The following is a 20,174-nucleotide window of genomic DNA, read 5'->3' as shown; positions in this document are numbered from 1 at the left end:
AGTAGACGCCGAGTCTTAGAGGTCCTGAGATCTCTTCAGATTTTCTGTCCTTCAGGGCTGATGGATAAAGTAGGAGATTGTGAAGGATTAAATAATCCAGCAACAATGTCTGCTTCCGTGGTATCTGAGATCCTTAAGGGTCTCCAGCCACATGCCTGCAGACATTCTGGAACAAAGTTTATTTAACACTTTTATTTTTCTCATTAAGTTGCATCACTGACTGTGCACACTTGCTTAAAGCCCAAAGGACTTGTATTAAACTTTGGGGACATAACTACAATACAAGTCTTGAATTTTAAAAGCAAGCAATGAAAATATGCAATGAATATACAGAGAGCTTTTTACAAGAGAGGGTAAACAAGACCAGTTAAGTGCCTAGTAGGAGATGGGCCTCTCTACACACTTTACATATTGCGCCTCACATTTTTCCCTCTACTATACATAGCTGCCAATATGTGGTTGCCAACCTGAAAGTGAAAATGAGGCTACTAATAAAATCACACAGATGCTTGAAGTCAGAAAATTGAGTGCATGAATATTGAGGATTGATTGTGTGTGTGTGTGTGTGTGTGTGTGTGTGTGTGTGTAGTAAATACCTGTGTAGTTAATGGTATATGATATCCACAAAGAGAAGACTTGGTGAGAGTGTCTGGCTGAAAGAGACTCCTGCTGGAGGTGAGAATTGGGATGGTGCCTTGAGGGAAGCCAGAGGTAGAGGGAAAAGGGAGAGAATGCCAGCTCTGCAAAACAGCCAGTGCAAAGGCAACCAGTTGAGGGATGGAGAGTCATGGGAGAGGAGAAGAAAGGGGGATGGGCCACTAGATTGCAGCCTGCAAAGAGCAGAGCCAAGTGCAAGGGTGGGCACTCATGGCCTTCTAGCACATATTTTCCCTTTTCTACTTTTGTCTTGTTTGACTTGTCTTCAGCACCCATTGCCACCTCCACTAGAGTAGGACTACCAAGAAGCAGTCTAAGAAAAAAAATTGAGCTTGGTGAACCATTCCTTCCTTCATGAAGCATCCCATCCCAACACACACACACACACACACACACACACACACACACACACACACACACACGTACTCACACACCTCCACCCCAGGTCCTAGACAGCTGTAAAGTAGCCTTCTCTTCACCTATAGGATGATCATCACACTTTCAGCCTGAGTCTCAGGAAGGTCAACCATAATGGGAAATAATAGATGTCCAGGGACAGCCCTTCAGGAAGAGTTGGTCCAGTACCAGGGCATGAATCACTATTGTCTGGTCTTCCTTCTGTTCCCTTGTACCATTTAAAGACCCCTCCCCATCACCAATTCTCTGAACCAGTCACGGGCAAGGGGATGAGCTCCAAGCCTGTTGCTGCAGGATCTGGCCCTATCTGGCTGCTTTGCTCCTGCCCTTTTACCAGAAGCAGGTGCGCTGGGAGGAGACCGCCTGAAGAGACGCTACTTTCATCATTGAGGGAACTAGTTCATCATGCCCACCCCAAAGCTGATCTTCTAATCTTGATGTTTCTCCTCTTGATAGAACCACTGGGGAAAAGTTTTGTTGTCTAACCCTAGCTAGGACTTTGGTCTGAAGGAGAAAAGAATGGAAAGAGGGAAAGGGTGGGGAGGAGGGGACAAATGGAACCTCAGAAACCATGAAGCCAGAATTTTAAAAGATCTGATAATGTATTCTAATTTTTAAAATGACATGGCAGAAAAATAGAAAGGGTCAAAGCTTTTTTACCAATGCCTTTCTTTGTCATTGATATGCCTCCTGCTGTGTGTGTATAAAGAAGAAATGGGGGGGGGGTTGTAGGAAGAGAAACGATGAGAGAAATGCTAGGTGGTTATCATTTTATTTCCTTTTCAGCTTGCCCTTTTCATTCATTTCAATGATCACCATGAATTTCCTGAACAGGGTAACAAAATCCAGAAAAAGGTCCATGCAATGCCAGATGTAATCTTCATCTTTTCTCTCTGCCTTTTCAGTGATGAGTCTTGTATCAAAAATCACAAGCACACATAGGAATGCCAGTCCAATGTACATGTTTGCTTGACAGAGCCACGTGGATAAAAAGATGTTCCTCAAGTAAGAGATGAATGTCAGACTCAGGGCTGAAAGCAAGATACCACCCAGGCAGAGGCAGCCCAGGCATTGGTCATGGAATGAGTTCAAGGTGAAAGAGATAAAGGTCATTGTTGTGCCCAGGAAAGAAGAGGGGACAATGCTGGGGTCGATGGCGATACATGAGTCCAGTTCAGGGCCGAACCCAACCCCTATGAGGAAAGCAAACCCAGCCAGCAGAAGCAATCTCTTTCGTTCAGTGTCCTCTCCATGGGGTGTGATCAGCAGCCGGAATAACGTTCCAAAAGAACTCAAGGCTGAGAGGAAGCCAGCCTGAGGGAAATGGGAAACCACATTCACGTGGGCTCCTGCGGCTGCCACAAGCATACGGAGGGCAAGGCTGGCATAGACCTTCTTCAGGTGCTTCTGGGTGAAGGGGCTGAGGTGGGAAATCCTCCAAAAGGCTTCCAAGATGGTCTTCCAATAAAACACAGTTAAGATGTTCAAGAATATGGGATGCCCCAGGTCTTCACCATTTTGGCTCTAGCCTTCTGGATTTCAAATTGCCAGGAACTGGGACTTGGCAGGTGTCACAGGTGAGTGTGACATCACTTGCCCCTCCCCTGGGACCTGGCAAATGGTTGAAGCTTCAGTCTCTAGCTCATTGAATGCCAGCGGGTATCAAAACCACTTGAAACATGCAAGTCAGAGTTTTCTCACTCTCTTGGTCATCTCCCAGCCCCCCAGACACTCTAAAGTTACTTAAGGAGCAGCATCTTGGAGACAGGCAACAGATGATGATGAAGAGAGTTATAAATACCATTATATATCACATTTGTGTAGAACTTTAAAGGTTGTAAAATCCAGCGTGGACATTATCTCACTATCTAGATTTAGGAATGGAAATACTCTTTTTGGGAAGTGATTTACATAATCTCCCTCTTACATTACTTGTATCTGCCTGTCTTATATTCATTACTAGTAGGCTTTTAATAAATTATGTTCTATCGATCACAATATTAAGTTTACTGTTTGTCAGGCACCGCTAAGGGCTGGGGATGCCAAGATAGATCAAAATACTTCTAATCTAAGGAGCACGTGATTATAATAGGAGAGAAAATAGGTATGTAAGTACATATAGAACAGATACTGTCAAAGCAGAAGAAAGCTGAGTTTGGAGGGTAAGGCGTTAACATCTGGGGAGACCAGCAAAGTCATGCAGTAGAGGCAATGCTTGAGCTGAAACTTGGCGGAAACCAGGGACTCTACAAGGCAGACTAGAGGAGGGATAGTACACCAGGATTAAGAGACAGCCAGGGCAAATACACAAAAAACAGAAGATGGAGCATTGCATGAGAGGAGAAATATGGAGGCCATTTTAGCTGGGTCATAAAGTACACAGTAGGAGGTACACTTATTGATTCTCTTTTATGTGTATTTTGTGCATAAATACATGTCTTTGTTATCTCCCTGTTAGAATGGAAGATCCTTGAAACCAGGGATTATTTCATTGTTTGTATCCACAACACTTGGCATTGTGTCTGACACACAGTAGGTACTTAATCCCCATCTTTTTGATGGATCAAATAAATAAAATGGAATATGACAGGACTCTTAGAATAGAGGTGGGAGGGGGAGATGAAAAATCCACATTTAAGGGGCAGGAGAAAAAAAAGGAGTCATTGATGGAGTCAGAAGAAATAGCTCTAGAGAAAAGAGAAAGGTCATTTCAAGTCATGGAAGCCAAGGGAAATGAGACTTTAAGAAGCTAGGAGCGGACAGTGACAATAAATGATACAGAGAGGAGACCAAAAATGCCCATTCTGCAAAGGTCTTTCTTTCCTCTCATTCTGTAGATTTGTAAAGGAATTTTTAGTAGGTAGGCGGGGCCAAAAGTCAAAATGCTGACAGACAAAACTGGGTGGCAGCAACTTCCAACGACATAAAAAGTTTGGCCAGAAAATAAGGGAAATAGAGGAACTAGATAGACTAGGGGTGGGCAACCTGCATCCTTGAGGCCAAATGTGGCCCTCTAGATCCTCAAATCCTGCCCTTGGACTGGATCCAAACTTCAGGGAACAAATCCCCTTAATAAGACCACACCCAAGGACCTAGAAGGCTCTGTGTGGCCTTGAGGTCCCAGGTTCCCCACCCCTGAACTAGACAGACAGGCTTTGGCAGCAGAATTAAGGGAAGGGCTTACATTACAAGAGAGGGATCTCTTGGACATGTGTATAGGCAGCAGAAAATAAAGGCAGGAATTGAGAGACTGAAGGCCGTGGAGAAGGGGAAAATTGAGGGAGCACATTGCTAAGGCTGACTTTTGACCTTGACATTCCCAGGCTTTAACCCTCTTGTCCTTCTCCTTTCCTTTCTGTAGGCCCCTGAATGGCTTATGCCCTTATAGACTTCCTGAAACTACACATCCTTTTCTAGAGTTATTATTCTTAGTGAGACAGGAAAACACAGTGTGTTTCATGCCTAGAAATTCCATCTCACCTTACCTCTACCTTTTAGAATCTCTCATTTCTTTCAAAAATCTGTCAAGGCCATGATGACTTTCCTGATCACTCCCCCCCACCCCCCCTGCCCTCAACTGCTAATGCCCTTCACTCTAAATTTCACTTTGTATTTTTTGGGGGGTTTTATTATCTGTCTACATGTTCTGTCCCAAAATAAAATGTAACATCCTTGAGAGGGAAGACTGTTTGGCTTTTGCTTTATCACGCCAACACCTGACACGACACAGTAGTACCCTGTACATAGGAGATGATTAAATTCTTTTTTTGGATGAATGAATAAATCACTTTTCAATAGCTCCCCCTCGCACTCCCATCCTTGGTTTTTATAGTATTTGACTCACTTTTGAAGACTGAGCAGGATTTGGGAAAGTAGAGAGAAGGGTAGAAATTTCAGGGAGATTTGAGCACGTACAATAAATGAATCAGTTTGACTGTGTTAGCATAAGTGAGTAGGAAGAGACCAGTCTACCAAGGGCTCTGGGGCCAGATGGACAAAGGCCTTGTCAGCACAGCTAAGCACTGTATACTATGAGAGCCTACTGACAAGACAGAAGGTGGGAACAGAAACCTCCAGAGTTATGTTCCAAGGAAAGTTTTAGGCAGCATTGAGAAAGAGAAATTGACCTAAATATGTACACTGGAAGAGTAAAGTTGGTTAAAAATTCAGACCGTACCATACAGCTAGATATGTAACCTATTGAATTATCATGATAAAAAAACAATAGTTGTGCTCCACATACTTCATCCCTGCAGGGAGAAAAATCTTAGACTGTGATCTCCTTGATGGAAGAAATTGTCTTTTATCTTTTTGTATGCCTAACACTTAGCCCAATGCCTGGCATAGAGTAGGTACTTACTAAATGCTAGTCGATTTTGTATACCCAGTGATTAACACAGAGCCTAGTTTCTTTAATTCTTAAATTAAGCAGATTTGCTATTGGTGAAAGCACCTATGACTCAAAGTAACTGCATTTTCCCTGTGCCAAATTTTCTTAATTCTGCTACCAAAGTCTCTGTTTAGTTGCACATACTAATTCCTTATTTAAAAATTGATGAATTAAATTGAGAAAAGATTGAGAAGTTAATGTAAGAGGAGCTATAAATCTTCATCATGTCCCTATGCATAGTTCTTCCAATTCCTATTTCCCTATAGATTTAGATAAATGGCTTTCTTTGCTATTTGTATGTTTGTTGTAGAAGTCTTATTTGGTGAGAAAGAGATCAAGTGATATAAAGCTTGGGATATTCCTTTCCTCATTAAGAAATAACTCAGGAGTTTAGTTTGGACGTAAAAATATTATCTCTTAAACTAAGGTAGCAGAAAGATATAATTCTAGCCCAGTAGCCCTTCTCTCTGAGGAAAGTAGACTGGCACCAATCTCAACTAACTCCAGATTCCACACTCTGTTCCATGTTGTTTCCCTATTCATTGATTAGCATTTCTTTGTGTGGCCCAAAAAGGCAGAGCTAAGCTGCATGGGTAGAAGTTGCAGAGAATAAAATTTGTCTTAATTAAAGTTATATGAAAATTATATGGGCTACTCTGTGTGGTAATGTATTACCTCCCCCCCCCCATTGTTACAAGGGTGGAATAACTGCTCAAAGGTTCCCTTCAGCTCTATCATTCCATTTAGGTAATTTAGTATTTTCAAAAATACAGTTCTTTCCATGTAAGAGAGGAAGAGTTCTTCTCTCAGTCAAATTAGATTAGATCTTGAGCTTTCTGTGGCTATATTAAAGGGGTGGACAGAGGTCCTCTCCTTCATACATTAGAGAAATTTCAGTAATGATGGAGCGATGTTAGGCCATATATGGGTGGTATACAATGATTTTTAACAGTTTATTTTATTTTATTGTTTTATTAATTTTGGTAATGGTCTTATAAGGTAAGACAGCAGATTGGCAGAGACAGAGACCGAAAGTAAAAGTAAGGGAAGGGAATTTGGAGAAGAAGAGAGAAGAGGAGGGGAGAGAAGAGGAGAGGAGGGGAGGGAAGAGGAGGGCAGAGAAAGGGGAGAGGAGAGGAGAGCAAGAGGGGAGGGGAGGGGAGAGAGGAGGAAAGGAGAGGGGAGGGAAGGAGAGAGGAGGGGAGAGGGGAGAGGAGGGGAGAGCATAATTAGACAGAAAGGAGAGAAACAGGCATGTTTGCTTAGACGATAGACAACGTTTGAATGTTTGTCCTAGGATCTGACATTGTGCAAGGCAATGGACTTTTATTGTAATGTTTTCTTTTTTGATATTGTTATTATTTTTCCCCAAAAAAAGCCAGCCTTCATGTTATTTTGGCCTGGCTTTAATATGTAGTGCTTTCCACACAAGGGCAATGGAATTTTTCAGACTCCCAGATTGTATATTAGTATTTCCAGTTAAAGATAATGAGTTACCGAAATTTAAGGATTTTTATTGCCAGAAAATAATTGCTTAGCAGATTTTGTGTGGGAGAATATGCAAAGTTCTCTACATAGCAGTATTGTTTTCTCAGATTTGGACTACTAATTCTGAGGATTATGCTTCACTTTCATTGCCGTGGAAGCCCATCAGTCAATTGGGATAGCTCTTGTCCTTTGGCAAAAATTAAATGAGAATTAAATAAAGAGAAATGTGCTATTTGCACAGGGAAAATGTGGTTACCTTGAGTTATAGGTGCATTCTTTTCACCAATGGCAAGAATTTTTCTAGATCTGGTGTTACCAAAATTAAATCCATTAGTTATTATTCATGCCCCTAGTCTTTTCTTATTTCTATAATTAAAAAAAAAGAGGATTCTCAAAAGGAAGAGGAAGACATAAGCTCTTATGTAATTTTAATCTTCACCTAAATAATTCAATAGTCACAAAATATTTATAAATTTACTTGTGCAAACAGTAAATAGTTTGGTGTTCTTAAAGGAGGAACTTTTTTTGTGTGTTTGTTTTGCTTCTAAGAAGATAGGTTCTGAGTTCAATTTGACCTCAAACACTAGTTATGGAACCCGGGGCGAGTCACTTAACCTTGTTTTTTTCTGTTTCCTCCTCAGTAAAGTGTTGATTATAATAGTCCCCATCTCGCAGGGTTGTTGTGAGGATCAAATTGTAAAGTGGTTGCACTGTGTCAGATACATAACAAAAGCTATATAAACGTTAACTATTATTATCATTATTTTAATGAAGCCCATTACCAAATTAAATTAGAGGGCTAAGTACAGCGCTGATCTGCATTCTGATTAAAGTGTACTGAAATATCCCATTTTTTGAAGCAAAGCACATGTTAATATGTTTCCTCTATTTTGTACCTGTAAAATTTATTTTTTAACCCAAGTATAATAATTTACATGTATTCTTATTTAATTTAATATTCTCAGATTTATTCCAAAGGTCAAGATCTCTTTGGATTTCAACTTTATTATTTCATGTATGTTCAATCTCTCCAAGTTTTGTGTCATTTGAAAATTTGATGACCTTAACATCTATGCCTTATTCCACAGAATTGCTAAAAAAAAAAAAAAAGATCTTCAATGACCTTACAAACAAGACTTTTTATTGCAATCACTGGTGAAAATATTAGAGATATTTTTCAGACCTCAGCATTTATTGTAAAATGGACATCCTTACCCCAGCATTAGGTGTCCTTGGATCTATTAAATACTATGATGAGATGGTCACTTGCTTCTATTCCATCTTTTTTTCTAAATTTTTGTCTTTTAGCATATGCCAAATTGTTATGATGATTACTGCTTTGAAGTTATTTTAAACTTTGATGCTGATATTTTTCCTTCTTTATTACCTTTTTTATTTTTGTTATTTCCTTGGGAATGTGTGGCCTTTTGTTCCATCAGATTATTTTGCTAATATTTTCTTTGAATCAATAAAAAAGCTATTTGATAGTTTGATTAAAAATAACAGTAATCTGTAATTTAATTTATATAGTGTTGTCATTTTTATTTTATAGGTTGGACCAACTGTTTGGCTGATTAATATCTCTCCAATTAATTGGATTTTCATTATTTCTGTAACAAAGTATTTTGGAGTCGTATTCATACGTGTTGTGGGCATGTTGTAGAAGGATGACATTTTATGTATTTTCTGGTTATTTTGAATGCAATTTCTTTTTCTATCTTTTCTTACTAGCAATATACAGAAGGATTGATAACTCTATAAGTTCATTTTATATCCTGTTATTTCCCTGATGTTATTTTTATTAGTTTTTTTTTAGTTAAATCTACAGGATACTCAAAGTAGACCATCATATACATATCATCTGCAAATGCTAATACTGTTTTTCTTCTTTCCTCTTTGCCTATGTTTATTCTCTCAATTTCTTTTCTTTTCTTTTTTCACATCTCTATAAGAAACATTTCTACAACATTTTGTATAGTAGTGGCAAAAATAAGCTTCCTTGCTTTCTACCTGATCCATTGTAAAGGTTTCTAATGTTTTTCCACTACAGGGAATGCAGGTTCTTGGTTTTCAATAGATGCTGTTTACCATTAAAAGGAAAAGCATATTTATTTCACTGCTTTCTAGTGTTTTACAAATGAATTAGTAATGTATTCATTCATTCATTCATTCATTCATTCATTCATTCATTCATTCATTTATTTATTTGTTTCTCACGTTTTGTTTTAAATGCATGATGTTTTATTAATGGTCTTTTAAAACATTAGTTACTAATGTTAAAATAAACCTACATTTCTCTTATAAATCCAACTTAATTATAATGAATTATCTATAGACCTTTCATTTATATTTTCCAATCAATACTTTAACATCGATATTCTTTGGAGATATTGAACTATAGTTTTCCTTTTCTGTTTTATCTCATCCCAGGCTAGGTATCGAGATCATATTTATTTCATAAGAAGGAATTTGGTAAGATGTCTTCTTTGTCTATTTTTATAGGGCCAGCTAAGTGGCACAGTGGAGAGAGCACTGGGTCTGGAGTCAGGAAGATCTGAGTTCAGATTCCACCGGACATACTTGCTCACTCTGTGACCCCTGGTAAGTCATTTAATATCTATTTGTCCTTTTCCTCACTTGTAAAATGGGGAAAATAATCACACCTACTTCCCAGAGTCCTTGTAAGAAATAAATGAGATGATAATCATAAAGTACTTAGCAAGTTAGTGCTGGCACATAGTAACCACTATATAAATGTTTATCATTATTATAAGTAGTTGTGCATGGTTATCATATTTATGAATAGTTTACTAATAGTTGTTAGAATTCACTTGTAAATTCATCTGGTCTTTAGAACCCTTCTCCCTCTTAGACCTTACTACCTTCTTGGGAATGTTTATGTGTCTTCAACTTTCTTTTCTAAGATTGCAGTGTTGAAATTCTTTCTTGTGCTTTTAATATTGGTATGTCATATTCCTGTAAATAGAAATTTGTTCCTTTTAAGTCACCTATTTTGTAAACATATCATTTGCAAAATAAATTCTAATAATGTCCTTTATTTCTTTCCAACCACCTCCATTTCCTTAAATTACTGAGAAGCCTTGAAACCTGGTGGGGCCCTTTCTTTGGGTCCTTTCTTCTTTCATCATACTTGAATGGATGGGAAAGATTAGTGGTTTTTTTTTCTTTGATGATTTTATTCAGCATTCTTCTTCATTGTTATTATATCTTCCCCAGGGTAACAGGATGTACGTACCTACAACATTTTATGTTTTCCATCTCAACCAGAAGTCTTATGTAATGCATGTCAAAGATTTTCTCAAAAACATTTATATTTATATATATACACATATATTACATACATATAATGTATATGTGTATATGTCTTTGTGTGTATGTATGTGTCTGTATAAAAGCATATATACATATATGCATAGAATATATGTATAGAATGTATATGTGTGTGTGTATGGAAATTTCATTTGATATGATCATCTAATATCTTATTCATAGATAAAGGTCTATGAGTTTTAGAAAAAGAAAAGAAAGTTCAAGATTTTCATGAATAGCCTGAAACACGATTAACATACTTATAATTCTACACTTCTTCAAAAGGTCTCGGTGCACTGGAAATAATGCTGAATTTGGAGTCAGACAGCCTAGGTGGAAATCCCAGTCCTGCCACTGTGTGATCTGGGGAAAGGCATTTTTCTTTTTTGGGCCTAAGGTTTATCATCTCTAACTGTGAGGTCATTGGACCCAATGGGTATTACAGTCACTTCCCATTTTAAATCTACTGGCTTGTGACCCCAGATCTCATAGATTTGGATGTTCCTTCTACTAGTTCCTAGCCCTGTCCTAGCCCAACCCTTCCATGTACCCATCTCCTCCTTCTCACCATTAGCCATGAGAAACACACCAGGTGTTGGAATTTAGACAATAAAAAAAAATTGTGACTTTCATTGTTATATTTGGGAAAAAAGTGATTGGACCTTTGTGAAATGATATTAGCAGTCTGGGATCAGAGAGCCATCATTTTCCTCTAACTGAGCAAGCTTGTCTAGTCTGAGAGGATATTTCAAGTCAGGTCATATTAGAGCTTAGATTCCACTAGAAAAGTAGTCTTGAATTATTCTATTACACAAGTTCTAGTGAGTATCCAATTAATATTATCTTTGTTGTTGTAATTATTATAAATTGCTGTTGCTGCTCAGTAGCTTTCAATCCTGTCCGACTCTTCGTTGACCCTGTGTGGGTCTTGGCAAAGATACTGGAGTGGTTGGCCATTTCCTTCTCCAGCTCATTTTACAGATTAGGAAATGGAGACAAACAGAGTTAAGTGACTTGCCCAGGGTCACACAGCTAGTAAGTGTCTGAGGTTGGATTTGAACTCACAAAGATGAGTTTCCTGACTCTACGTCAAAGGCTCTGGGCAATATGGTGCCACCTAGCTGCCTATTATTAATGACAATGGCTGGTTTTTGGGTAGCACCTTGATGTTTACAATGAATGTTACAAATATTATCTCATTGTCTCCTCATAACAATCTTGAGAGTTAGATGCTACCATTATCCCCATTTTAGAGTGAGGAAACTGAGGCAAGCTGAAGTTAAGTGACTATCCCAGGGACACAGTAAGTGTTTGAGCTTTACATTGGATTCAGATCTTCCTAACTCCAGGTCCAGGACTCTATCCACTGCGCCACCTAATGGGATAGTCTTTATTCAGTCAACTTTTCAGTGCCACCCTAAAAGTGATATGGAAATATATAAAAAAAAAAAACAGAGAAACTTGAATTCTTCATTTTTATCATAATGTCTTTCATTAAATAGCATTTGAAAAAGTGGGAGGGAGGTGGGAATCATTGTTAAGAAAACTATTAAACTGCATTCCTTGGATGAATTTTCCACCCCTTAGCCCTTTAAAAAAAAAGGTTTGTTACTCAAAAATACCAAATAAAAACAAATAAATAAATAAAAACAAGCAAACCTTTTTTTGGCCTATGCATCTCCATGTATATGTGTGCATGCATATATATACACCTCTGAATTATTATATATAATATAAATTACAAATATATTATTATATTTACAAGAAATACATTGTAAATGTATTTATCGACATGATCAATAATTATTTATATATGACAGATAATGTTTATTGTTATTATTATACATTTTAATGATGAATTATTATACATTATAATGGAGGTATACATGTGAGGGTATAAACACACACACTTGAGTCAGTGTGGATTATTGACCAGAAAGCTGGCTTTAAAGGAGCCTTAAAAAGCTATGTTAAATCCTGACTCTAACACAGAGTAACTTACAAAGACCCTGCTTGTCATTCTTAACATTTCAGGGCTTGAAGGAACACGCTTCCACAGCATAAGCTGCAGGCTGTGCTCTGGCCTGCACTGGTGGAGGTAGCTTACTCATCTTGGGGTCCCCTCTACCAATGCAATGGCAGAGGTAGCATCTAGTCCTCTAATGGACCTTATAGATCGCCCAGACTAACACCCTCATGTTACAATTGAGGAAAACGACTTCCAGAGAGTGGAAATGATTTGCTGAACGAAAGCCCAGCAGGGAATAAACGTTAAAGCTTATGTCTTCTGGATCCCTTGACCTCTCCACTTGACTTTCTTTTTCAAGTGGCTAGACACATACACAGTCCACAAGAACTAGATTATTATATCTTTCTTATTCAGAAAGATAGAACAATTTCTGGCACATTCCCCAACAAATTTCACACTCTAAGATCTGGGGTTTTTTTGTTTTGTTTTTTGTTTGTTTGTTTTCTTTTCTTTTTTAACAAATTGCTTTTGCCGTTGGATAGAGGCTTCATTTCCCCACGTTCCTCCTATTCATGTCCACAATTATTCCTTTGCAATTCTTCTTTAAAAAATTTAAATTAACTGGATTTTTTAATTAGTTTGTTATTTGTTTATGAAGAAAGTAAATTGTATCTTTCTTCACTGTTTGACACTTGGTCCTCACTTCTCTTCTGCTGGGCAAATTGTCTTTTCTCTACTAGTATATACAGCATTTATACACTTTCCACCAAAACTAACCATGAACAAAAAACAGCCCACCAAGTGAAAAAACAACTCAGAGAAGAATTTGGAAAATACTGTTGCTTAATATGAACAGCAGCTCTCTTTAATCTTGAGAACTGCAAAGGTTGAACTCAATATTTCTGGGTTAAACAGCCCAGCCTACTAGTTATTCAGTAACTTGAATACTGAATTTTCCCAGCAGAACTGAGCTCCCAGCAACTCGCTCCAGCTGTTTGTAAGGAGCAGTTCCAACTACAACCCTCCTTTTTCCTTTTCAAGCAAGAAAGCAATCGGCCTTTAGGAGAGGGTTCACCCCTTTTCAATACCAGGTACTACCAAAGGGTGATAGCTGTCACTGAATCTCTTAGCCAGTGAAGTAAATTCTCTTGTAAAAACCAATAATCCCTTAGTTCCAGCTACCAGATGAGTATGTCTAAAAGCCACAGGACTTTTAAGCTCTTCTTTGCCTCCTCTATTCTCAATTGCATTTTAAATTCTCTTGCTCATTCTCTCATCTTCCTAACTCTTTAATGGCTTTGAGACCCACTTAACTCTTAGTGACTCACCTTTCACTTTAAAAAAAAATCCCCAAATCACTAGAGTTCCCCTATCAATTTAATAGTCTTTTTTTTAATATCTTATATCAGTCATCAAGTGTTTGCATGATTTATCTTTTTTAAATATTTTAAATATTTTAATATTTTAATCATAAAGCAGTTATATGCAAATGAATTGTCATTCCCTTATAGCTTTAAAATCTGCAACACTGTTCTTTATCAACTTAAATGTCTTTGAAATTATTTTTACACTGACATTCTCCATTTTTAAATAAATGAATGTTCTAACCCAGGCTCCTTAAAAGCTCAAACTATTTACAAATGAGTGAGATATCATTCTACATTGTACATTAGGTGATTTGGGTTTTTATTTACACTACAGCTTATTTTCTTATGTTTCTTCACACATATATTAGAAGTTTATTTTTATTAAAACAAACTTATTTCATAATTTCTTTTGGAATCGAAATGTTCATCTATAAAAGCCACAATGTCTTACACCCTTGAGCCATTGATATAATTCTTTTGTTCTTTGGATAAACATATTTTCTAACTCCTTCATCCATAAATTGCTTCATGCTAAAAAAAAAGAAAAGGAAAAGAAAAGAAAAAAACTGAAAGAAACTATGTGCTCAAAAGAAACATTAGAATAGGCCACAGGAAATACAATACTTTATTTTTCTGTACTGGTTTACTATTAGCAAGTATTTTAGTGCTGCTGGTTTTATTTTCTAATTAATCTTCCAGAATGAAAATGTTATGGGTGTAAACTAAAGCTTAGGGTAGGTATGGCACACAGTGGATAGAAGGCTTGGCTTGGAGTCGGGACAGTTCATCTTCCTGAGTTCAAATCTGGCCTCAGACATGTACTAGATATGTGACCCTGGGCAAGTCACTTAACCCTGTTTGCTTCAGTGTTCTCATCTGTAAAATGAGCTAGAAAAGGAAATGGCAAACCACTCCAGTATTTTTGCCAACAAACAAACAAAAGAAAGGGCAGAGAGAAGGGTTGTGGAGGCAACTGAAAAACCACTCAACAAAAACTGAAAATGTAAGCTTGTTCTGAAGTCAGAACCAAACCAATATAAATCTCTAATGCATGTAAATTGTATTCTCCTAAATCCGGTTTTGTCTCCTCCCATCCCCCAACTCTCTAAGAGAACACTCTTGCCTCCCCTTCAGATGGTCATTGATACCATTATTTTTCTTCCTTGCTATTATCAAAGCCTGTTTTCAGGAAGCAGTTGTCAGTTGTGTGTATCTTACAATGAGTCTTACATTAATTAGTACAATTACACAGAAAAGAGCAGAAGTTCACAAAAAAAAAATCCCACAAAGAGACCAGATTAAAAAAAATGTAGTAATCAATTTAAAACACACTTTAAAAGACTGTACACAGACCATATTTGAATATTGGTAAATGTTTAACAATCAGCTCTCCAAAACTTAAAACACACTTTTATATTTAATCTTCACCGCTATCATAAGTCTGGATGACTCATGAAACAATAAATCAAGCCTTGATTTTAGTGTTTGCTGATTTCTGGGGTATAAATACTTTCATTGAAAATTTAACAAACAGCTCTCATGAAATCAGGTCAAGCTTACACTTAACTAGATAAACACCATTTTTGCCTGTTTATAAATCTGGCCCTACTCAAAATATTTACTTGTATGTGTCACAAGCCATCTTATTCCTTAATACCCCATCCCTATCATGTGTGCCAAGTCCCAGGATTCACTCTTTTTGAATCTTAACAATTTTTTTTATTAGAGTTCAAAATCAGTCTTTATTCCAAATGGAGACTGAACTATTTTTAAAGTATAAAAAGTAAAATGTCTGAAGGAATATTATCTGTGCTTGTATTATATTATCTCTAAAAGTACTTGCCTAGACAAATGAGAGGAAAAAATTCTAGGCTCGTTTGTCCTTATCTCTAAAAGAATTAACTGAGCCAAGTAAGATGTTCTGATGTATTTCAGAGAAAAAGAGAATTTGGGAAATTATTTTCTAAAGTTGGGGACACCAAAGTGTACCATTCTTCTTTTCAATGATTAATAGCATCAGTTGAATTTTTTCAGTCTCAGTCAAGGACATAAAAATGATGTTATTCAAAATACTATTTTTATACATGTGATGTACACTTAAATTCAACTGCAACATAATTCTATTGTGTGACAAAGAAGTGAATAGCTATAAAGGATGCTTCTATTAAAATGCAGTTCTAAGAAATGGTTTACATGGAATTTTACTAAATGTTTTAATATGTACATGGAAAATATGAAAACATCAATACAGTTGAAGAATATTACAAGTCAGTAAGACCTGAGTTCAATTCCACCTGGGAGACTCACTAGCTGTAAGACCAGACTGGGATCACTTTTGGTTCATAAGCCACAGTTTTCTTGTTTTTGAAGTGGAGAGAATGATCCCCATAGTGTTTAACTGAAAGGCTGTTGCAAAGATCAACTGTGATAAGTGAGTAAAGTATAACATGTAAGTGCGAATCATGCATTCGCAATATAAGTAACTAAGTGTGAGAGATCATTTATTTAAAGTCCAGGCCATAACTTAATTGATGTAGAGTAGGCCTAATGAAGAAACTCTTTCCACCTACGCAAATGAGCAGCTCATAGGAAGCGGCTTAGGGAAATGGTCACTCTAGAGTCATACAGCAAGGGTCAGAGTCAAAACTTGAATCTGGATCCTCCTGACTCAAAGGTTGACAATCAATTGAATTTCCTTTTCTCCCCATTTTGAATATGTGTGTGTGTGTGTGTGTGTGTGTAGATAGATAGATAGATAGATAGATAGATAGATAGATAGATAGATAGATAGATAGAATGGTTTATTATTTCTGTGATAGGAAGCCACCTGTAATAGGAGGTGCATGGCATGCTTTTGACCTGTGTCCACGCACAAGTCAAGTAACCATTTAGTGTTTTAAACAGCTCAGAGACTGTAACTAGGTTAACCTAACTTACATAAATCGATGGAATGGGATATGAACACAAAAATGACCTCATGTTCACATAAAGATATAAACATATGTGCAAGTATATACGCATATATGCGTGTGTATGTGAATATATGTATGTATCAATGTGTGTGTACATACAAATACGTTTTGTGTACAGTTGTTGTTTAGTCATTTTAATTGTGTCCCACTCTCTGTGACTCCATTTGGGGTTTTCTTGGCAAAAGCACCATTTCCTTCTCTATTTGTGTGTAGCACTTTTTTCTAGTATCATACTGTGTATATATGTACATATATCTTTCTGTATTACTTTAGCATGTTTTTGTAGTGATTTTGAGAGGAGAGAAATGTGACACTATAGAAATATGCTGAAGTAAGGCTGAAACATTATGGGAAAAGGCAAGAATATTGGGCAGCTGGGTGGTGCCATAGTGCAGAGAGTGTTGGGCCTACAGTCAGAAAGACTCATCTTCATGAGTTCAAACTGGCCCCAGATGCTTCCTAGCTGTGTGACCCTAACGAGTCATTTAACCATGTTTGCCTCAGTTTCTTCATCTGTAAAATGAGCTGGAGAAGGAAATGGCAAATCATTCCAGTATCTTTGCCAAGAAAACTCCAAATGGGGTCATAAAGAGTTGGACATGACTGAAATGACCCAACAAAAACAAAAATTACTGGCACTGTTATCAAAGGACCTGGGTTCAAGTACTATCTCTGACTTTTGCTATTGTGACCTTGGATAACTTACTCAAACTGCCTCAGTTTCCTTATCTGTAAAATGAAATGATCTAGATTTTCTTTCTATGATTCTATCTTCTTACACAATTTAGCGAGTTTTTACCATTTTATTACATCACAGTTAATTAGTTGTGTCTTTAAAAAGTTGAGTGTCAGTGCATGGGATTAGAATCACATAAGAAAAAAAACACAACGGCACAATAAAAGAATTATGATCATATAGGAGAAGCTTCCTTTGCCTGGTAGATCATCAGTAGACAGCATGTCTGCAATGTGTTTTCCACCTCTACAAGCGGTAATCACATGTGACATTGGCTGCAGAACTGGTTGGGAGCAAGGGTTCCACATGAAAAATGGCCCTGGGTGGTATTTTCGCCACACTGTTTTTGCTTACAGCTGAGGATGCCCCATTTGAATTGCATCATATTATATTTAACCTCCCTGAAAGACAGCTCAAAGGAGCAGCTCTGTGCCTCATGCAGATTTGTTGACACAGAAAATGTAATTAGTGTCAAAGCTGTATAAATGAACACAGGCTGCAGATACATTTCACATCCCATTACAGTGTTTAAATACAGGGCAAGTAAGTTGGAACTTAGGAGGGTGCCTATAAATTGAACCCTTTGAATAAAGCATGTGCAGAAAACAATGATGGGGGTTATCCATTAAGGAAAACCAAGCTTTCAGAGAGATGAAGGTCTCTGTTCTGGGGGAGATGAGAAGGAAGTTGCTGCCCCTAGTTTCCAGAGGGATCATAAAATCTTAGAGATAGAGCTACAAGGAACATCAGAGGTCATCTGGTCCAAATCCCTCACGTAACAAATGAGGGAACTGAAGTCCAAGATGGCACAAATAGAAAGAATGAGAAGCAAGGAGATCATGGGGAAGGCTGGACTGAGTCAGCTATGCAAGGAGTGTGGTTTGAAGATAAGTGCAAGAAGGCTGATGTCTACACTCATTGCCTCCACATTCACACCTCCCTTGCAATCCAAGTCCCAAGGTCATCAATCATGGGGATCTGCTCTCACCAAATTACACTTTGTTTATTGCTAATCTTGACCTCTTGGGAGTGCTTGAAACTTTTGACCACTCCCTCCATCTAGATACTCTTCTCCCAATGTTTTTGTGACAGTGAACTCTATTGCTTCTTTTACAATCTGTTTAAAAAGTATTTTTGGACTCTATTCGAGGATGTCACCGATCACATACTCCTCTGTATGGACTAGGGATAGTTACTTTTATTGTTCACCTACAATTTCTCCTTCGGTGATCTCATCCATTTCTATAGATAGAACTATTATATTCTAACTCTACAAAAGCAGCCTGCAGCTGTGTCCCAAACTCCAGTCTTACATTTCTACCAGTTTGCTGGACATTTCCAACTTGACATCACACAGGTATTAAAAACTCAACATGTCCAACACAAAACTCATCTTTCCCCCAAACCTCTTCTACCTAACTTTCCCATTTCTTTTGAGGTGGTCACCATTCTTCAGAACCCAGGTTCACAAATGCAGAAGTTATTCTCTCACCCTTCATCCCCATGCCCTAGGACCACACATCATATCCGATTAATTGATGCTTAATTGGTTTCATTTCCATGATACATTTGTGTCTGTTCCTGTATTTATTCACCAGCCACTTACCTGCTTTAGGCCCTCATGGTGCAGCCAAGATTTCTTTCTCTAGAGTGAAAGGACCTGGGTTCAAATCCTACCTACATTAATTAATATGAGTGTAACCTTGGGATGTCACTTAATTTCCTTGGGTCTCTGTTGTCTCATCTGTAACAAAAAACAAGTGGATTGAACTAAATCAGAGGCCCCTTTAGGCTCTAAAGCTACAAATCTCTTACCTCTCAAATGAATTACTGAAGTCGCTTCCTAATTTCTCTCCAAACTTTCAGTGTCTTTTGTGGTGTACTGGAAAGAGACTGAGTCCAACCTCCACTTCTGTCACTTGTTACCTATGTAATACAAGCAAGTCATTTAAAGTCTCTGAGCCTCAGTTACCACATCCGTAAAAAAGGGATCTTAGGATTCAAATAACCTCTAATGCTCCTTCCAGCTCTAATTCCTACAGTTGAATCCTCCCTCCTTCCAGTTACCAAACTGATAATCCTAAAGCACAGGCAGAAGTAACTGCCTTATTCCTTTTGCTCAAGAACACTCAATGATTTTCCCTGGCTTTATGATAAAATACAAGCTCTTCTCTTTGGCATTCAAATTCTTTCATGATCTATCTCTAGTCTAACTTTAAAGGCTAATTACACATCACTCCTCCATCACCCACCACTTAATCTATGTTCCAGCCAAACTAACTGACTTGTTCTTCAAATAAACCATTCTAACATTGTTTCCACGCTTTGAATAGCTTTTGCCCATTCCCAGAATGCTGCACTTCCTATCCTCAGATCCATGAAACTCCTAACTGACTGAGAGGCTGTTTTTCATGTCCCATGTCCAAATCAGGATGCATTTATTTTGCTTCTATTCTGTATTTGCTTAGCTGTGAATATGCTCTGTCTTCACCCTAGAATGTAAACTCCTTGAGAACAGGAGCGATCTCACTTTTGTGCTTGTATTGCCAAAGTGCACAGAACCCGAGGCACAAGAGTGCTTAATAAATACTTCCTATTGATCAGTTACTGCACTCATAACCTTTCCAGTACAATGCTCTGTTCCCTTTTTTTTCCCTTGTTCAGAGACTCCATTTTCCTCATTCTTTACCAAGTTATGTATGCTCTCCTTAGTCTGGAGCAAAATTTGGCCCAGACCTACCTTCCGTGCCATATCCTCTATGTCTTATCCTTCTCTCACTCTCTGATGTTAGGGCTGCATGCCCTATAGTTCCCCTTTCTAATATTTTCATCTGCTGAGTTATTTCTT

The 20,174-nt window shown here is 37.7% G+C and overlaps 1 pseudogene; it reads right to left on the bottom strand.

Annotated features, from left to right (window-relative positions):
- Positions 1-1,845: 1,845 nt before the first annotated feature.
- Positions 1,846-20,174, bottom strand: part of LOC110210203 (bax inhibitor 1 pseudogene) — a 48,040-nt pseudogene continuing 29,711 nt past the window's right edge.

The sequence above is a fragment of the Phascolarctos cinereus genome, unplaced genomic scaffold (genome assembly GCF_003287225.1).
Source record: "Phascolarctos cinereus isolate Bilbo 61053 unplaced genomic scaffold, phaCin_HiC Scaffold_7;HRSCAF=346, whole genome shotgun sequence".
Classification (NCBI taxonomy): Eukaryota; Metazoa; Chordata; class Mammalia; order Diprotodontia; family Phascolarctidae; genus Phascolarctos; species Phascolarctos cinereus.
Note: the sequence above shows the minus strand (reverse complement) of the source record. Positions and strands in the feature narration are given on the sequence as shown.